At 40.4% G+C, this 20,513-nt stretch overlaps 2 pseudogenes; one reads left to right on the forward strand and one right to left on the reverse strand.

Annotated features, from left to right (window-relative positions):
- LOC123240850 overlaps nt 1-20,513 on the reverse strand; it is a 51,773-nt pseudogene that overhangs the window by 9,400 nt on the left and 21,860 nt on the right.
- On the forward strand, nt 11,660-13,972 carry LOC123240849 (annotated as a pseudogene).

A 20,513-nucleotide genomic window follows, 5' to 3' on the forward strand; every position in this document is an offset into this window, starting at 1 on the left:
GTCCCATGCCAAGAGGATCTTGTTACTTCCTTTTTTTTACAAATAGAGAAACTGAGATTCAGGGAAGCTAAGGACGTATCCATGGTCACACAGCTACAGAGTATCAAAGACAGGATTAAGCCCAGATCTAGATAGGGGTGCGCTGGAGCCCCTCTCAGACATGACTGTTCATTTTCCTGAGTATTTATTTAGAAATTGGCAAATGGCTACAAATCAAGTTCTGAGTAATGGGTCTGGTGGTTGTCTGGATTTAAGAAAGAGATGAAGAAAACGTTAATAATGCAAATGAAACATTTTCCAGTGCTTTTTTACCTTCGGAGAGCTGCTTGTTAAACTTTTACTCAGTCTCCCCCCAAATCAGACTCTCTATCCATTTCATTCTATTTGAAAGCAACCAAACCTCTCTTACCTGTAAAATGAGGTTAATATTTATACAACCTACTTCAAATTACTGTTGTAGGCTTAAACAAATTAATGGAAATAAAAGTGGACCTAAATGTGCAAATAGTCCTACCTATTCTCTAGTTTTTTTGGATGACACCGTTCTCCCTTGACTTTCCTCTTATATCTGTTTAACCAATCATTACTACATCTCCTTTGCTGGCTCTTCATTCATACCAGGCCTCCAAATCACTGCCCCGAACTCTCTTCTCTCCCTCTCTTTTTTCAACCCTCCCCTTCTGTCTTGGAATCAACACTACTGATTGGTTCCACGGCAGAAGAGGAGCAAAGGCTAGGCAATTTGGAGTTAAGTGACTTGCCCAGGGTCACATAGGAAGTATCTTGGTCAATGGGCCCTTATTGTCCCCAGGCTTATCATTCTTAGACTTGACTTAGTTGTTGTTTAAAAGCCTGTTCTAAACTTGTACTAGAAAAACTGATGTTGGGACAGGTTAATAATGAATTTGTTAAAAAAGCTTCTGGAATTAGCATTTAGAGAAGTGATTTATGGACATGGATGCCACACTTTGATCTAAGGAGGAAACGTTTACAAGTTTGTTTAGAGTAGATGTGACTTATGTGATAATTTGGAATTATGAAAATTATGCAGTTATGTTAGGAGCCAAGACTATAAAATAAAAATAGTAACCCTTCTAGAACGATATGGATTATGAGCCCCGCATGGGCGGAGGCATAGCTGCAAAACGTCCTCCAGACTTTCCACATAACTGCATGTTCTTTTTCCACGTTCCTGCTTCGTAACTACTTGTTCCTTTCTCCTTTCATCCCGACCGCCAACCCCCTCACCCTGAACATATATATTCTTGTCCTTTACCAGCAATAAACGGGCCATGTTCCATTAGACTTCCTTGTCTTCTTGCGTGCATGGTTCCCCTCCCTCCCCCTATGGTCTTTCAGGTGGCTGTTTCCCGAACACCCCATAGTTGGATCCGGCTGGTTCCGGATGATTGGCGCCCAACGTGGGGCTCGGAGAAAACAGCTTACCGGACAACTGAGGAACACATTTCGCGGCCGCGAACTAACGTAACGGGTAGAGGTTGACCGGACAACCTTGAGGCAGGGTAAGTTGTCCCATCACCATAGGCATTAAACAGAGAGGTGTCGGATCTGGGTAATGTGTGTGTGTGTGTATGTGGGAGGAAAGAGATTCTGTGTGGAGATAGTCTGCGATTTGCATACTGTGTAGTAGGGTGCTTGCCTGAAGGCAAGATCCTGACGGGGGATTATACTGTCCACCTAAGCATAAGCAACGGCAAGAACGTGGGGAAGTGCAAGTGTGTGAATGATGGGTAAGACACTCTCGAAGGAAGCGTTATTTGTTAAGGAGTTAAAAAGTAGTTTCAGGGAGAGAGGTAATAGAATTAAGAAGAAAAAAATCTATTCCGGTTCTTTTGCTTTATAGAAACTAGTCTCGTACCTCCTCAGCTGGCTGAGGACGCTATCTTGGAATCTAAAATTAAAACTGAAGAAATGAGCTTAATTGAGGAACAGAGTTCGCCCTTTAAAAAGAATGAGTGCCCCTTGTCTCTTTTAGATGAACTTATCAAAAACCCCTCTCTCGAGGAACCCCTAGTCCCCACAAAAACAAAGCCACACCTTTATCCAGTTCTATATACAGACCCTCCTCAAGAAAGCACACTTAATCCTGCCTACCAAAAAGAATTGGAGGAGGAGGCAGCCCGTTACCATAACAATGGCCCCCTCGGGCAAAATTAAGCATTAGGGCACTGGGCCCTTCTTAGAAGAACACCAGGAAAAGCGTATTTTTCTCTAGGACTTTATAAACGGCAAATTTAAAAGTGACCAGAAATTTTCCTCTCTGCCCCCCTTTTTAGAAGCGGCTGGCTACTTTGCCTCAGCTAGAAAAACCAGTTTTGTCATAGTTTTTTTTTTCTTTTTCCCCTGGAAGGAGTCCAATCGGTAATAGCTACAGACAATGTAAAAAGTTTTAACAATTTTCACTTAGCTAAACCAGTCTTTCCAGTAATGTGGCATACCTGGAATTATTCAGGCAGGTATCAGAATCCCACTTCATAAAAAAAATGAAAAAGCAAAAGTGTATTTATTTTAGGATATTTATTGAAGCATGAAGAAAGGTAATTAAGAAACAAAATTCATTATATGTCAGCTAGCTCCTTGTTAAGAATTAACCCTTTTTTGACTCATTCTTTTTCACAGAAATTTTTAGTCATGGAGATATGAATTGTAACAATTGATCTTTTGCTAGGATGAAAAGAAAAAAATCTAGCTTATATAATTTATGTTTTATATTTGTCAGAGTGTGTGTGATATGCCCGGGAAATGTGTCTTCGATCAGTCTGTGTGTTATATGTTGTTTGTCCGTGATCACAATGGGAGGGTTACAGGTTGGAAAAAATAAATCTCTCTCTCGTCTTCATTCATTCCGGAGGAATGGAGAAGACAGACAGAAGTGTTAGGGAAATTCAGAAAATAACATTGTAATTTCTGAATGTCTCAAACTCTAAGATAATTTAATTGGTTAAAAGAAATCTTATTCTCTGCTCTTATTAAGGCAAGAGTTAAACAAACTAATCTGTCAAGCATTTCTCCTTCCATTTCTCACTGGCCATGAGAAAGGGAACATAGAAATCTAAAGACAGAAAAAGGGACAAATTTGATCCCATCACCAAATTCTATCAACAGGTTAAGTACTGAGACATATATCTAATGAAAATTACAAAAGATTCTAAAAATGTAATCTAAGAAAAACTTATTCAGAGAGAAAGCAATGATTCTTAGTTGTGTACAGAAGTGCAGTTTAACTTTCTTAGCTAGCAAAAAAATAAATAAAAACCATCAGTCTTGCTCAGTGCTTAACCAAGAGTGAAAAAGCTTCTTTAAACAACCATGAATTCAACCTAATATTAATTAAACTGATGTTGGTGAAAAATTTAACTTAAAGATTATTAGAACAATGCAATTGGCTTACATTTCAAAATTAGATCCCTTTAGATAGAGACTGGTCCATGAGAAAATTATTTGTTGAGAGCGAATCATCCACGCCGCCCCAGTTCAGCAGGAAATAGCTATGAGAAGCTAAAAATTGTCGCCCATTCTCCCCCAAACTCATGGACCTTTCTCCACCCATTAGAGTATATATTTGCTAAGGAACTGAATAGGTACTGATGGTATTGTGTAAATTTATTGACTACTAGTTAAAAATGGAATTTCTGTTAAATTTAAGAATGCACAAAACTTATATTGAAAAGCTATCTATTAGGATTTGCACTGTAGGAATGATCAGACTTATCAAAAATGCTTATTGAACTGAATTTAGGGAAACATATGAACATGTAAAATTGTTACTCTAAGATCTGTACCATCATATTAAGTAATAGGTAAAAATATAATTAACATTAGGGTTTCAAAATTTGGTAATTCAAAAATAATATTTTTGCATTAGGAATCTAGTATATTATGAATATAAAAAATTTGGACAGCATTGTAATTTATTAGGATATAAAATTATTTTAAAAGCATGTGTAATGTATGAGAAGAAATTCACGATCTAAGGAATAACATGCAATTTGTTTAAAGAAAAAATATTATTATGGGTAAGAACAAACAGGTAGAATAGCTTCATGTGAACAGACTCAGAGAGGTACAGTGACCAATCAAGCGTGACTTGCCAGTTTAGCTCTGTAAAGTGAAAAAATGAACAGGAAGCTAATAGCAACTTTATAACATCAATAATGATTGTGCAAAAATTCAGGTTTCCCTAATTCACCACAATTGGAGCATAAATTTAAAATAAAAGGGAAACTGCAGATATTATAGAGAATAAAAGACAGTTAATACAAAGGAAATATGGTTTGGAAATTTATAAAAAGCAAATAACATATATTGTGACAACTTAAAACTAAGCCGTAAGACAAAAGGGTTCAGCAAAATTGTCATTGATATTAAGGATTGCTTTTTCTCAATTCCTTTTGATCCCTCCGACAGCCCTCGTTTTGCATTCTCCATTCCCATAGTCAATCACATAGGGCCTAACCCTTGATTTTAGTGGCTTTTACTTCCATAGGGAATGGCTAATATCCTACACCATGTCAAAAATTTGTTGCTCAATCTATTGACCCCATTGGGACTCATTATCCCTTAGCCTATCTCATTCACTACATGGATGATCTCCTTATTGCTGCCCCTTCCCCCTCATTGGCTCAGACTATAGCCCAGGCTATCGTTAGCGCGCTCCAAGCCCGTGGCTTTAGCATTGCCCCAGACAAAATTCAAACTCAATACCCCTTCACCTTTTTTAGGATTTCGACTTGAACCCGACCGGCTGTTTTCTAATAAAGTCGAGCTTAAACGCTCTTCTCTTAAGACTCTTAATGACTTTCAGAAGCTTCTAGGGGATATTAGTTGGCTACGCCCCTACCTGCAACTTTCCAAGGCAGACCTCCATCCTCTGGAGGATATCCTGCGAGGGGATGCTGACCCTTCCTCCCCTCATTTTTTGACCCCGGCAGGTGAAGTTTCTCTCAAAAAGGTAGAACAGGCTATAGCCACCCAGAATATTGGATACTTCTCCCCAGAATTGTCTTTATACTTTCTTATTTTTTCCACTGAATTTTCTCCCACTGGACTTTTATGGCAAGATCCTTCTCCCCTCATTTGGATACATCTCCCCATGTATAATTGGAAGATTCTTGCCTCTTACTCTGATTTGATTGCTCGTATAGCTATGATAGGCATTCGCCTTTCCACACGCCATTTCGGCCGTCCCCCTGACCACATAGTATCCCCTTACAGCAGAGAATAGCTTGACTGGCTTAAATCTCAGAATGATAATTGGGTTATACTCATTTCCACGTTTCAGGGCATATTAGACAATCACATGCCCAGTAACAAATTGCTACAGTTTTTCAATTTTACTCTCTTCATACTTACACGCCATACCCGATTCTCCCCCATTTCACGGGCACCCACAATCTTTGTGGATGGTTCCAAAACTGGCCTTGCTGCCATAGTTATGAATAATCACCCTCGTTCTATCCAAACTCTCTATGAGTCTGCGCAGCTGGTGGAACTTTATGCTGCTTTAACAGTTTTTCATTCTCTGCCTGATACTCCATTCAATCTTTATTCGGATAGCAGATATGTTGTTCAATCCCTATTCCGACTCGAAATTGTTCCTGCGGTTCAGCCAACAACCGCTACCTTTTTTCTTTTTTTTTCCAACTCCAGCAGGCCATTCGATCACGGTCCTGTCCTTTTTTTGTGGGCCACATACGTGCCCACTCCGGCCTCCCAGGCCCCTTATCTTTTGGGAATGATCTCGCAGATCAACACACTCGCTTAATTGCCTCAGCATCTACGTCCACCCCTTTTACTGCCCTCTCGCCTGATCCTGTTTCCCTCGCTACAGAGGCACACAGGCTTCACCACCTTAACTCTCAAACCCTTCGCCTGGCCTACAAAATTTCCAGGGAACAGGCCAGGTCAATTGTGAAAAATTGTAAGAATTGTGTTACTCTCTTGCCTGAACCCCATTTGGGGATTAACCCCCGTGGCCTTCTTCCCGGCCATCTATGGCAAATGGACGTCACCCACGTCCCTTCCTTTGCTAAACTCAAGTATGTTCATGTTTCCATTGATACTTCATCAAATTTGGCCACAGTCCTTTGGCGTGACCCTCTCACTGGCCTCTGGTGCGGCCCTGACCCTGTCCTTACTTGGGGAAAAGGTTCCGCCTGCATTTGATAAAACAGCGAATAATGCCCGTTGGGTCCCGTCTAGACTGATCAAAACCTTTACCCCCCGACACTAATCTTGATGGCCCAGGGCTTACCCCTGAGAAGCCTTCTCTTCTTTCCGCAGGAGGATGACCCCTCCTTGGAATTGCCTCCTCTACATCTTCCAGTTGTTCCTTGCCTGCCACGGCCGGAGCCCTCACTTCCCTGCCAGACAAACCTGGGAAATCATTAACCCGATCAACCAAAGAATTCTTTTGCGGGTCACTTCACAGAACATGCCTCCTCTCACTTGGTTCCCCGAGCTTTTTATTGACTTTTGTCAGCTAGGAAACCCTTCTTCCTCCTCGTTTCACTACTGTTCACCTGCCACTCCACTTCCGCCCGGGACGAAAATGATACCTACACTCCCCATCTACGGTTGTCCAGGATTTTCCCAACCTGACTTTTGCGGTGGTCTTTCTGAAGGAGTCTGTGCCATCTGGGGGTGTGAGACTATTGGTACTGTACATTGGGTCCCAAAAAACCGGGATCTTATCCAAATTACGAGCGGACTTCGACCGCCTTCTTGTATTCTGAATAATCCCCCTAAGATCCCTAATTGTAATCCCCTTAACCTCTCGTTTACCAGTACCGGGAAATTGGATTCCCGATGGACCGATGGCCTCACCTGGGGATTGCGCCTTTATAAGATAGGCCCAGATGATTTTGTTCTTATGACTATCCGCCTCCGAATCAAAACCATCACAGTTTCGGTTGGCCCTAATATTATTTTCACTGAGCGACAACCCCCACTTCCCCCCCTTCCGCCAGTACGGTTTCCCTCTGTTACCCGCACTCCCCTTGATAACTCCAGACCCCACTTAATCTCTGCTAAGTCTAGACCTCACCTGATCCCAAACCCAATCCCTTACCTCCCCCCTGCTTCTACTTCTCAGCGTCTCCTTAACCTTATCTTCGGTACATATATGGCCCTAAATTTCTCTCAACCTGATAAGACTAGAGACTGTTGGTTATGCCTCCCTGCTACCCCTCCTTACTATGAAGCTTTTGCTTTAAACCTCGATCCTGATTACTATATCCAGCCCCCTGAACATTGTTTTCACGAACCCCCCAAGCTTATTATTTCTGATCTCTCAGGGTCCGGTCTCTGCCTGAGGAAACCACCCTCTCCTTATGAGTCTTTATGTAATTCCACTCTGCAGAGGCATTTAGGTAGTTTCTACCTGATTGCACCCAATAACACCTTTTGGGCATGTAACACCGGCCTCACTAAATGTATTATAGGGACCCGTTTCAATTTTTCCTCTGATTTCTGTATCCTTATATCCCTTTGGCCCCTATTACTTATCATTATGGCCCCTATGCTTTAACAACAATTAACTCCTCTGCCTTACGGTATAAACGAGAAGTTCTTTCTCTCTCTATTATTACCCTCCTAGGCCTCGGAGGAATAGCCGCCGGCATTAGTACCGGGACCGCAGCTCTTGTGGAAACACGTTATCTCCAATCTCTCCATACAGCACTTATTGCAGACCTTGAGGATATTGAAAAATCAGTTACAGCTTTAGAAAAATCTCTCACCTCCCTTTCGGAGGTTGTTTTACAGAATAGACGGGGACTTGACCTTTTATTCCTAAAAGAGGGCGGGTTATGTGTTGCACTAAAAGAAGAATGCTGCTTTTATGCAGACCATACCGGTATTGCCCGAGAATCCATGGCAAAATTACGAGAGCGATTAGCTCAGAAGAAGAGGGAGGCCAAGGCACGAGAAGGATGGTTTAATACACTCCTTAAAAACTCCCCTTGGCTATCTACTCTGATCCCTACTATTATTACACCACTTCTCATTCTTATATTAGCTCTTATTTTTGGCCCTTGGCTTTTCCAACGTCTAACCAAATTTATTAGATCAAACGTTGACTCAGCCCTTGATAAGTTTCCTATGGTTCAATGCCATCGTAGTCAGATAACGGACGCGGAATAACCTCACAATACTCGTCTACATTTTAACAGGGCGGTAACCCAATGACGGGAATAGCACAGGTCCTTGACCCTTGATGGTCGAGTAACTCCCCCTGTGTAGCCTAAGACAGGGGCTGTCGCTGCGAATATCATCTATGGATCAATTGGGAAACATAAGGTGCTTTGAGAAATGGTATAGACTTGGAGGAAACAACGGTCAAAAGGAGCGCACTTAGTTATTATGCCCTTCATTTAAAAATAAAGAAAGGGGGAATTGTTAGGAGCCAAGACTATAAAATAAAAATAGTAACCCTTCTAGAACGATATGGATTATGAGCCCCGCATGGGCGGAGGCATAGCTGCAAAACGTCCTCCAGACTTTCCACATAACTGCGTGTTCTTTTTCCACGTTCCTGCTTCGTAACTACTTGTTCCTTTCTCCTTTCATCCCGACCGCCAACCCCCTCACCCTGAACATATATATTCTTGTCCTTTACCAGCAATAAACGGGCCATGTTCCATTAGACTTCCTTGTCTTCTTGCGTGCATGGTTCCCCTCCCTCCCCCTATGGTCTTTCAGGTGGCTGTTTTCCGAACACCCCATAGTTGGATCCGGCTGGTTCCGGATGCAGTTATACTGAAAATAATATATATTGTATTGAAGTTATATCTTTGTCCAACTTAGTTTTAACAGACTATAGTATTACATCCTTAATTTTATTTAATGGGTTAATATATGATTTCTTAAGAATGTTAATTTTCTTAATTCCTAACAATTGATCCAACATTAGGAAAACAAGAAACATAATCATATTAAAACCAAAACCACATGGTTATCTCTATAGATACAGAAAAGGTCTCTGACAAACTATATTATTCTTAGTGTAAAAATGCAGTAAGAAATATGAGCCTAAACTGGAGGAATTCCATGTGAACTGGAATGATCTCCAGGAATTGATGCAGAGTGAAAGGAGCAGATCCAGGAGAACCTTATACACAGAGACTGATACACTGTGGTACAAACATAACGGACTTCTCTACTAGCGGCAATGTAAGGATCCAGAGCAAGGCTGAGGGACTTACAAGAAAGAAAACTACCCACATTCAGAGGAAGAACTGTGGGAGGAGTAACACAGAAGAAAAACAACTGCTTGAACACATGGGCTGATGGGGATATTATTAGGGATGTAGATACTAAACGATAACTCTAGTCCAACTATCAATAATATGGAATTAGGTCCTGATCAATGATACATGTAGAACCCAGTGGAATTGCATGTTGGCTAAGGGGAGTTAGGGAGGTTTGGGGGAGAGGGAAAGAACATGAAATATGTAACTATGGGAAAATATTCAAAATAAAAACTTTAAAAAAAAGAAAAAGGAAAGGAAAGAAAGAAATATGAGCCTCATGGAAATCATTTTTCAAATTTATGTTTTTCATTTTTTGACTGAATTATATTTTCAAATACATTGAGAAACAATTTTGAAAAATGTTTTCTGGAATTTTCCAAGTCAGAGTCTCTTCTTTCCTCCCTCCCCACTTTCCCTAAGGTGCTAAACAGTCTGATATAGGTTATATCAATACTTTCATGTAATGCATATTTTCACATTCTCCATGTTGTGACCAAAGACACATATCACATATTCAGTTGAAACTAATGAAGGAAATTAATTGAAGAATTGCCTATTTTGATCTCCAATTAAGATTCTAAAAATTTCTTTGGCCATTTTTTCTGCATTTTTTTTCCATCATGAATCCTTGGAGGTTATCTTGGAGTGTTATTTTCCTGATAATAGTTTCATCATTCATAGCTGATCATCACACATTATTATTTTTCCTATATCCACTGTTCTACTGGTTCTGGTTACTCTGCTTTACAATGGTTCACAGAAAACTTTACAGATATTTCTGAACACATCTTCTTCAACATTTCTCATGACACAAGAATATTTCATTACAGCTATTATGCCAGAACTTGTTCAGGCATTCCAAGTGATGAACACTTTGCTTGTTTCCAATTCTTTGGCACTATGAAAAATATCTGCTAAAAATATTTTTGTACAAGTAAATTCTTTTCCCCTGTCTCTGTTCTCTCTGGGATACAGACCCAAGAGGGGAATCACTGATTAAAAGGTATGCATACTCTTAGGGCCTTTCATGTGTGGTTCAATATTTCTCTCCAGAATGGTTCTTCTATCAGTTCACAATTCCACCAAAAGTGTATTACTGTCCAAATTTTCCCATATCCCTTCCAACATTTAATATTTTCCCTTTTGGTCATGTTAATCAATCTGACAGATGTGAGGTGGTATCTCAGACTTGTTTCAATTAGAATTTTTCTGATCAATACTGAGTTGGGCAAGACCATCTGTTGCCAAAGCCATTCTCTTTCCAGAAAGTCTTTCTACTTTGGCCATACCCAGTAACTTTTGTTCCAAAGCCACAACCCCTCAGCAAAGCAGAATTAACTCCATAGTAAGATGAATGTTAAAAAGTTTTTGCCACTGTTTTTCCATCAAAAACTATGTTTGGATGACAAATATGCTTTGGCTTAGATCTACTACTAGCCTCATGCAAGTGTATGAGGACTCTCTAGATTTCTATCATATTTAAATTCTTTAAAGATCTGTTCAACTCCTTAATTGCTTTCTTATTTATTTCAGGATTAGACTTATCTAGTTCTGAGAGGGGAAAATTAAATTCCTCTGCAATTATTATTTTATTATCTATTTCTATTTGTATCACATTTAGTTCTTTCTTTAAAAACCTGTGTGCTTCTTCAAAGGGGAAACAAAAGGTGAAGAGCCATCCATTTCTATATCTATGTGGAGAAAATGGCTCAGTGTATAATTCCATTTTTCTGCTCTCTGTTCTGTTGGAACTAAACTGACAGTTTTCATTTTATAGTTTGAGGTACCTGGTTTTACTGCCATGAGCTGGGAAATTGCCCGTTTGATGGGTAACTGCTGTGAGAGTTGGCTGAAGGTCAGATTACAACATGCCTCTGGCCAGCAAAAGCAGCTAAGACTGAAATCTAGCAGTGCTGAGACTCAGAGTGAGAAAGTGTATGTTTGTCAAGCTGCTATCTTAAAGAGACTGAGACAGAAACAGGATGAGAACGGAGAGGGAGAAGGTGAGAGAGAAAGTGAGGGAGAGGAGGAGGAGAAGGAGAGACAGAGACAGAGACAGAGACAGAGAGAAAGAGATTATCAAATATGCATGGGAACCTAGGGAAGCTAGTGAATATCTAACAGAGTCCTGTTTATTGAGCAAAGAGGTCCAATATTTATAGTTTTCTACATACTAAGAACAAAGGAAATGATATACCAAGGAGAAGGTAACATGTCAGAAACATATATTCTTTAAGTGCCAATTAATAATATGCAGTCCAATTAAAAGTACACCACTTCATAAAGGAGTAAGATACTAATCTACAAAGCTTCTTTTGGTCTGCTAATCATTGACACAGGAATTTCTTATGAGTAGAAATGGTACAGGATGTAGAAGATAAGTAGAAGGCTGTCTCGTCCTGAGATATAGCTCAAGGTCTGTGATAACTAGTCAGGAAGTTCTGAGCCAATTAAGAAAGCCAATTAAGAAAGCCAAATGTTCCAAGATATGATCTGTTGGACCTTCAAGGTCAAAACCAGTCCTTGCCAAGGGTCTGAGGCAGATCTGCAAATATGTCTTTTCTGGCTACTTTTGCCTCAATGGGCCTAGGATATCCTTATGGACTTGTCATTTTTCTTTTTTTCTGAGAGGTGACTAAGATTGTTCTATTATGTTTTGTTGCAAGTGATCCCTTGTTTTCTTTGGAGAAAAATTCATTTTAAATTCATTTTGACTATTGCAAATATCCTTGCTTTTGGCTTCAGTGACCACTGGACACACAACTGGAAGTGTGTCTAGGGAAGATTTCTTTTTCTTCCTGGGACTTTGTTTTCTTTTTCACTTTCTTCTAGGAGTACTAATGGTTCTGTAGATGATCCGGGCTCCTTAATAACTTTTTCTACAGTTTCCTGGGAATATCCAATCATTTTAAAAAAGTTTACAAGGATGTTATATTCCATTTCCTCAGTAGTGACTTTTACATCAATGCCTAAATCTTCAGAGATTATACAGTAATCAGTGAGCAGGTTAATTACTGTACTTGCAGTCAATTTCTCAGTAGTAGATGGAAGCTCTTTAATGTTCTCAAATGACAAGGGAATACTTATAGACATGGATTTTGTTGTCAGAGGAATTCCAAGTCACCAGCCAAGAGTACTGGTTATTCCTGAAAATATTTTGTATCCAAAACTGGGATCACAGTTCCAAAGAATAATGTTAACCTTATATGTGAAAGCTAGCTAGGACATTGCGACCCTTTCCAAGTCAAGCCAAATTGCTCCCTATGATGCCTTTTTATCCATACAAGCTACTCCCTTCAGTTACTAGTGAGAAACTGGCAAGACCATCCAATTGTTGTATTGATTCCTCAGTGACTAGAATTCAAAGATTCCAGGATACTCTAAAAATTCCATACAGGCTGGAATTTCAAAATGAACCAGGGAAATCAGATTTAAGGCACATTGTTATAGATGGGAGCAATGTTGTGATTGCTCATGGTCTCAACAAGTTCTTTTCCGGTTGGAGGATTGCAATAGCCATTGGATACTTTTGGAAACTTGTCAACAGAAACATTACAGTATTCATTCCTTAATTGAGAACAAGATGTGATCCTAATATCATAGTACTTCTTGACCCAGCTCCAAGACCTTGGAATATTAACCTTAACCCCAGCCCGGACGGTCTTTGGAGCAAGAATTGCTTCTCATGATGACAGGTTTCTTTTCTACCTAGCTGACAAAACTGGTGGCATAATTGTAACCAATGATAACTTCAGAGAATTTGTTAACAATCAATATCTTGGAGAGAAACTATTTAAAAAGAGTTGCTTCAGTCTACATTTGTTGGGGACATATTTATGGTTCCTGATGATCCTCTGGGAAGAAGTGGACCTAGATTAAGGGGAGTTTCTTTGTAAAGAAGTCTTCATTGGGTATTGCCTTTTTATGGTTATTATCTTTTGGGGGTTTAATCTTGGGATTTATAAGTTATTATGGGGGAGAAATTAGTGCTCTGTATTTAAAAACCAAAACCAAAACAATTTATAGTATAATGTATTTTTTGTGAATATTAAAGTAAATGCTGGTTAAAATGTCAAAATTTATCTCAAGGATATACAGAAAGATCCAGCTTAGCTTTATGTTCACTTTTACTTAATTCATGTTTGTCTTATGATATGTTGGCACCATAGACATCACAGATTGATAAAACCAAAGCAACAAAGCATAATTTTCTGTGCCAAAAAGACAAAATAAAGATCACTTCCAAGCTGGATGGTATCATATTAACAAAGGGATTTCCACCTCCACCAGGGAGCTCTGCCAAGTGAAAGACTACATGAAACTGCCTTCAGGATCCCCAACACCAAAGCACCCGGCACCAGCCAACAACCCACACCCCCAATTCACAGAGTCCTTCCAAGCAACTGGATTGCCCACCAACCCAACTCCCGATCCAACAGAATCTAGCCAATATCCAATCAAACCCAACAATTCCACCACAGAGATCCCCAGCAGAAACCAAACAGCTGAGGGAAGCCCTCCTGCAGATATTCCCAGAGTCAGAACAAAGAATGAAAACTGATCAGATCCTGACAGCACATCCATATAGGAGAAACCCAAATGCACTGTCCAGCCATGATATTGGATTAAGGGTACAGAGTAGCATCTGTACATGTTGGGAATTGAAAAAAAAAAGTGAAGAAATCAATTTGCCAATATAAATCCTATTTGAACAAAACAGAATCAAATGTTTTGTGTATAAAAAATATGTTTTCAAAACTAGCTATATATTTATATAGGCATATCACACACATACATATATATACATGTGCATATACATATATAAAAATGATGCTGCAGGGGGCAGCTGGGTAGCTCAGTGGATTGAGAGCCAGGCCCAGAGTCAGGAGGTCCTGAGTTCAAATCTGACCTCAGACACTTCCCAGATGTGTGATCCTGGGCAAGTCACTTGACCCTCATTGCCCACCCTTACCACCTCTTCTGCCTTGGAGGCAATACATAATATTGACTCCAAGACAGGTCAGGGTTTAAAAAAAAAATGATGCTGCTATTACAGACTTAATATTAACATTTTCTGTAAAAGGAAAGTCTAATTTTCTGCCTATTCAGAACTGTTTCATAGCAGCTTATTCTGGTGTATTAACATTTTTATGTGGTTTTTAAAATTATTTTCCTTAAAGATGAAAATATTGGCAAAATGTAATATAATTAGCCTTTAAAATAAAAGAGTGGCTTTCTTAAGGAAAGTATGATCTCTTAAAGTATATGTTCCTGAGGTGAACACGTTATGTCCACTGACACGAAGTATGACCCTTGAAATAAGAGTAGGGAGTAGTTAAGCAAGAAATGCTTTTGCCCTTTGGAGATTTTTTTTGTCTGTTTTGGGACTTGGAGGCTTTTGTAGTATTGAACAAGTAATGCCACTAGATGGCACCTTCTGCCTTTGGGGTTTTGATGACCATGGGAATGCAGGCTTCTTAACAATGCCAGAGCTGGAAAGGACCTTAGTGTTCCCTTAGTCCAGCCTCCTCATTTTACGGAGGAGGAAGGTGAGCCCCAGTGAGAGTAAAGGACTTGTCTAAGACCTCACAGCTGATTAGTGGCAAAGCTAGAACTCCTGATTCCATGGACTCTTTCCACTATACAATGCTACTTTCACAATGAATCCATTTGACTGAAGTAAGGTATTAGCATTTTAAGAGAGCAGTGACACATAAAGGAGAAACTGATTCAAAAAGCCCTATTTATTGTGGTAAATAGGTGTGTTCACTGTCCATACATGGGGCTTTTGATTATGTTTTATGTGCAGACTTTGCCAGAAAATGTTTTTTAAAAAATTATCATCCCAAGTGCAAGCCAATAAGATAGCATTAATAGCCTCAAAAAAAATTTTTTTTAAATCTGTGTTCAATAAATCTTGATGTGTATCAGTCCAACACTGATAATGCTTCATTATCCACAGTAACCTTCACCCCCCTCCCAAAGAAAACCAAATATACTGACCTAGTTCATTCCTTCTAGCTGTGTCCATTTTAGCCAAACTGTGTCCATTTTAGCCATTTTAGCATCAAGACAACTACTTTTGCCTTCTCTAGATCAGCTGAGGTCCAGTACATTCTGCTCCAGCCCCATATCTTCATTGTATGTATGTCTCTCATTTTCGATGTGTTTCTTATAAACAACACATAGTAAAGATTCTGGTTTTTGATCCCATTTTCTTTCCATGGGTGAATTCATCCCCTTTAAATTCAATTGCATAGTTACAAGCCTTATATTGTCATCTACTCCCTTCCTCTTCACTATCTTTTTTCTTTCCACCAAATCTCTTCTCAGAAGTCCAATTTCCTTTGACTAATACCTCTCCATTTCACACCCCTACCCAATAATCCTCCCTTATTCTCTCCCTTTGCTCACCTAGTTCCATCTTGTCCTACCTTTCCAAAGGTCTCTCATTTATCACTTGTCTTATCTTTTAAACCTCTACTTCTTAATATGGGCTAGATTCTGAATTCTCTATCTTGTCCCAAGAGTAAGAGTCCTATCTTATTTCCTCACCTTACACCCCTACCTCTTTCCCTTCTCTAAGTACCCCTCTCTTCTTTACCTTTTCCTATGCCCTTGCCCTTCTTTCTCTTAAGCCACCTTTCCTGCTCTTATTCCCTCTGTATCCCTAGAGATTCCCTTATCACATCCCCCTTCCCTCTTATTTCTCTATATGTTAAGAAAACTTATTACACCCTTTTAACCGCCTTTGTTGCTCTCTTTTTATTCAAGGTTTGAAGGGAGTAGAGTTCTAATATAGCAGTAGCTGAAATTCCTTTAGTTCATTAAATATCCATTTTTATCTGTTATAATTCTGCTCGTTTTTGCTAGATACATTATTCTTGATTGTAAGGCCTGTTCTTTTGCTCTACAAAAGAGCTGCTCCATGTCCTGCATTCTTTTGGAGTGTGGGCTGCTTAGTCTTGTGTTATTCTGACTGTGTTTAAATTTTTTTTTCTTCTTGCTTATATTTTCTCAACCTGGGAGATACAGAACTTAGAAATGATGTTCCTGTGCATTTTCGTCTTTAGGTCTCTCTGAGGTGGCGATAGGTGAATTCTTTAAATGTCTATTTTACCCTCTGATTCTAGAATTTCAAGGCAGAACACACTGGGTACAGAAACATTTCAGAGGTTTCCATTTTGTCTATCACTGTCTGGTGAATCTTGCTTATCAAAATCATTGACTTTCTTCACATAAGAACAAGAGTAGTTTTGTTTTGTAATGTTAGAGTGGAGAAATTCCCACATCTAATTTAAATTAGGTAATTAGTGAAAAAAAAACCCTAACCTTAAATTATACTTAAAACTATGATCTATAACATATTTTATACACGTGTCCTTAATAATAAAGATCATAGTATTAAAAAAAATAGAAGAGAATCAGATCATATAACTCTCACAGAATAAGTGATTTATTAGAAGCTAAACAAGAGATAGAGGTAATTAGAAAACTACTTGAAACTGAAAAGTTTCTTAACAGAGAACATCAATGCACCCTAGATAAGAACAGAATTGGTAGAATGGGGGGGAGAAAAAACCTTTAGCATTAAATATCTCTGAGAGGTAAGTAGTATTCAAAACAATAATAAACCTCAGATTAGTAGCTATTCCTCAATAAATAATCAATGGAAATAAACAAAGAAGTTTCAAAAGAACTGTCAAATATTCACAATCCCAAGAAAAATGTTTCAAATCACTAACTTGGAAATGCAAACCAAAACAACACTGAGATTTCATCTCCTACCAAAATGTGAAAAAATGGATAAAAATGTGAAAAAACTGGCAACTCCATGTTGAAGAAGCTGTAGGAAGATGGGTACATTCATACAATGTGGGTGGAGCTAAGAGACAGTAGATCATAAAGATCCAAGTTCAAATCTAGCCTCAGACACTTACCAGCTCTGTGACCCTGGAAAGACATTGAATCTCTGTTTGCCTCCATTTCCTTAACTATGATATGAAAGGAATAAGAATAGCAATCTGCTAGGGTTGCTATGAAAAATGTACAAAATAGATTTGTTGAAGAATCTAAGTCACTCCATTTTTTCTGTGGGCTATACTATACCAAATTATATATGTTAACGATACTAGGTGATAATAGTTAATAAGAGCGCCAGGCTCAGAGGCAAGAAGAGTCATTTTCCTGAGTTTCCTCAGACACTTACTAGCAGTGTGACTCTGGACAAGTCACTTAACCTTTTTGGTTTAAGTTCTTCATCTGTAAGATGAAATGGAGAAAAAAATTGCTATCCACTCCAATACCCTTGCCAAGAAAAACCCCAAATGGGGTCACAAAGAAAGTACTTTATAATGGAAATAACCTTTGAAACATGAAGGTTCTCATTTTCAGGGGAAAAAAACTGGGGGGGGGGTGCATTTCTGTACCCTTTTTACCTTGAGGTCCTACTTAGTCATAACCAAAACTCTTTTGACTCTCTCTGGCTACTATAGCTCAGGAAGAGAGAAAACCCACACCTACATGCATACTCCACTATCTATGGAACTAAAGGTCACTGTTGTCCATCCCCTACTCATCGTGTCCGTGGAGTGGATACAAAAATGGCAGCTTACCTGCCTGACTACATCCCATGATGCCATCTTCTTTGGGTTGACACTCCCAAGGAATGTGAAAATTCTTGTAACAGGATCAAATGAGATAAAATATAAAAGGTGCACAGATGCAGCCCCAACACTCCCTCCAGTCTTACACCTTATTCTTCCTCTCCCTCCTCTGACCCAAGGGGCACTGGCCTCCTGACTCATATTGATCCATCTCCAATTGGGTGCTTCCCAATGGCTGTCTCCCCTCATCTTGGCCTCTGGCCTTCATGGCTCAGATAAAATCTCACCTTTTCAAAAAAAGGATTTTTCTGGTCTCTAAAACTCTTATGGCCTTCCCTCTCAGAGTATCTTCACCCTACACTCCTCTTCATTCTCCAACATTTTAAACAGAGCCTGGCAAAGAGCAGCCACTTGCTAAATGGTTATTGACTTGACCTTAGAAACCCCTTAAAGAGAGGCAATCCAGAGAGATGTGGGAAGACTTGGCTGCCTGAAGGCAAAAGGAAATGGCCAGCACCAAGGGGACAGTTTCTGCACTGATGACATTGAATGGGATAACATTTGTGACTTTCTCATAAGAAGTGCTGAGAACCTGAGAGAAGTTAATTTATTCCTTCCTTTTAGAATATTTTTAGTCCCCCACCCCTAAAATCAAAAACCTTGGCCTTTCACATTTCAAAGGCCTTGAGGGGCCAGTAATCTGCAAGCCAGTAATTCAACTAGATGAGTCACTTATCACTTATCTTGTGTAAACCCAGCCCTACATTTATCTTTTAAGGATATCAAGATGAAGATGTCTGGCCTGGATAAAAGGTGGGAGGGGTTTCTTTGATTTAGAGACCCTATAAATTGAAATTGGGGCCTCAATACTTGGATATTCCTTTGGCCTCTAAAGCCTGGAATGTCCCTTTTACAAAAGAATAAACTGCTTTTACTTTGGCTTCCCAGTTGTATGTGAATTTGTTTCAATGGTGGGGCCCACTGTGGGCAACCCCATCCCATGCAACAGCACAGTCAAGAACAAGAACTGGGGAAGCTTTCAGAGCTCTTCTCCTGGACCTATGCCCACCAGACTCCAGTGGGAAGGGGTCGACCTGGACCTTCAAGCAGCACAGGGAGAGCTTGATCCAAAGAAACAAAGGAGAGGGAGGGAGAGAAACTGTGTGTAGTGGAGGGGAGGGGGGATACTAGGCAAGCCAAAAGAGAACAAAGACATGATCCCTCAATCATGGAGACTAAGGAGTGACACGTCTGTCCTGGTCAGTCAGTTGTAATAAAAAACAAATGAGGGGTGCAGCACTTTTGGGGAGGGAATATTTGAGATAGCAAAGAGCCAATGGATCAGTTTCAAAGATGGAAGAACTGAGCAAAGCAGTGTTGTTACTACTCTATTCAGTTTTACTCAAATCCCAGAGATCCAAGGGGTCCACTGCCTGGTGCTGGGAGCTTTAACCCAGGGACAGGAGTGATATGCCCTGCCCCTCCACAAGCCAAGCCCTCAGCCTCTGGACCCCTCCCATCTTTTCCTTTTGTTTCTGGGTGAATGTAGGCCCTTTCCTGCTGTCCACATTCCACAACTTCATAAACATCTAATTAATTACCCATTCACTTAGACAGGGAGCAAGTTCCTCTCTGGTTGGCTAATAAGAGAAGCTGGTCAAATCTTTGGAAGTGTTGGAAGAGGTGTGGACAGAAGTTGCTCTTCACCTCAGGTTTCCCAGAAGCCTCTGCCCTGACCCACCCCTGGGGGCTGACACTCCCCCTAACAGCCTGCCTCTCACCCCCACACAAAAGTCCCTCCCCCTCTCCATCCTCCCTGGGAGCCAGGAAGGAAATGAGATTTCCATCCCTGATCCTGTCTATGCTCCCCTAGACTGGGGGGTTTCTGTCTTGTAGGCTTCATGATGACAGAAAAGACATCTGGGGACTCCTGGGGTCCCAATTCCAGGCTGTCTTTGGACCATAGAGCAGTTGGGGGGACTCCAAAATATTCTCTTCCCCACATCTCACACCCCCCATCTTGCAGAAAAATAACAAGAAATGAGATCATCTGGGCTGGCCAAGCTCCCTGAGGGTCCCCAAAGGCTGGCCCCGGGGTCTGTCTGCAGCAAGAATAAAGAAAGCCTCTGGAAGAAGGCAAAGATAGACCTCCACCTAGTGCTTAGCTCCTCCCTCTTGCTAGAATGGCTCCTGCTATTCCCAGATTCTCAGCCTGCCCAGGCTACTTCAGCACCCAAGCCTGAGGACAGCTCCTCCTTAGGCTGAATGCATTCTGGCCTCTAAGGAATCTCTGGACAATTCCAGTTGGGCTTTTGACCAGAGAATTGAACTAGGAGTGAATCCCTCCAGTCTGAGCCTTTCCAGAGTCGACAGCCTCCACTGACCTCTGCTGGGCACCCTGGCCCAGGGAGATGGGCTGAATACTCACGTTAGTTCCACCTCCAGCCCCCTTCTGGCAGGAAAAGTTGAAGCAGATGAAGATCTGGGAGGTGAGGAAGTTGCTCCCTCCAGTCCCCAGGCCAAGCTTTCCCTGTCCCCTCCCACTCTGTACTCCCGCCTGAGGACATTTTTTTTCACTTCACCTCCCCCTCTGCCCAGCAGCCCAATGGGAGTCCTTTCTTTGTCCCTGTCTGGG

This window comes from Gracilinanus agilis, chromosome 3 (genome assembly GCF_016433145.1).
Source record: "Gracilinanus agilis isolate LMUSP501 chromosome 3, AgileGrace, whole genome shotgun sequence".
In the NCBI taxonomy this organism is placed as follows: domain Eukaryota; kingdom Metazoa; phylum Chordata; class Mammalia; order Didelphimorphia; family Didelphidae; genus Gracilinanus; species Gracilinanus agilis.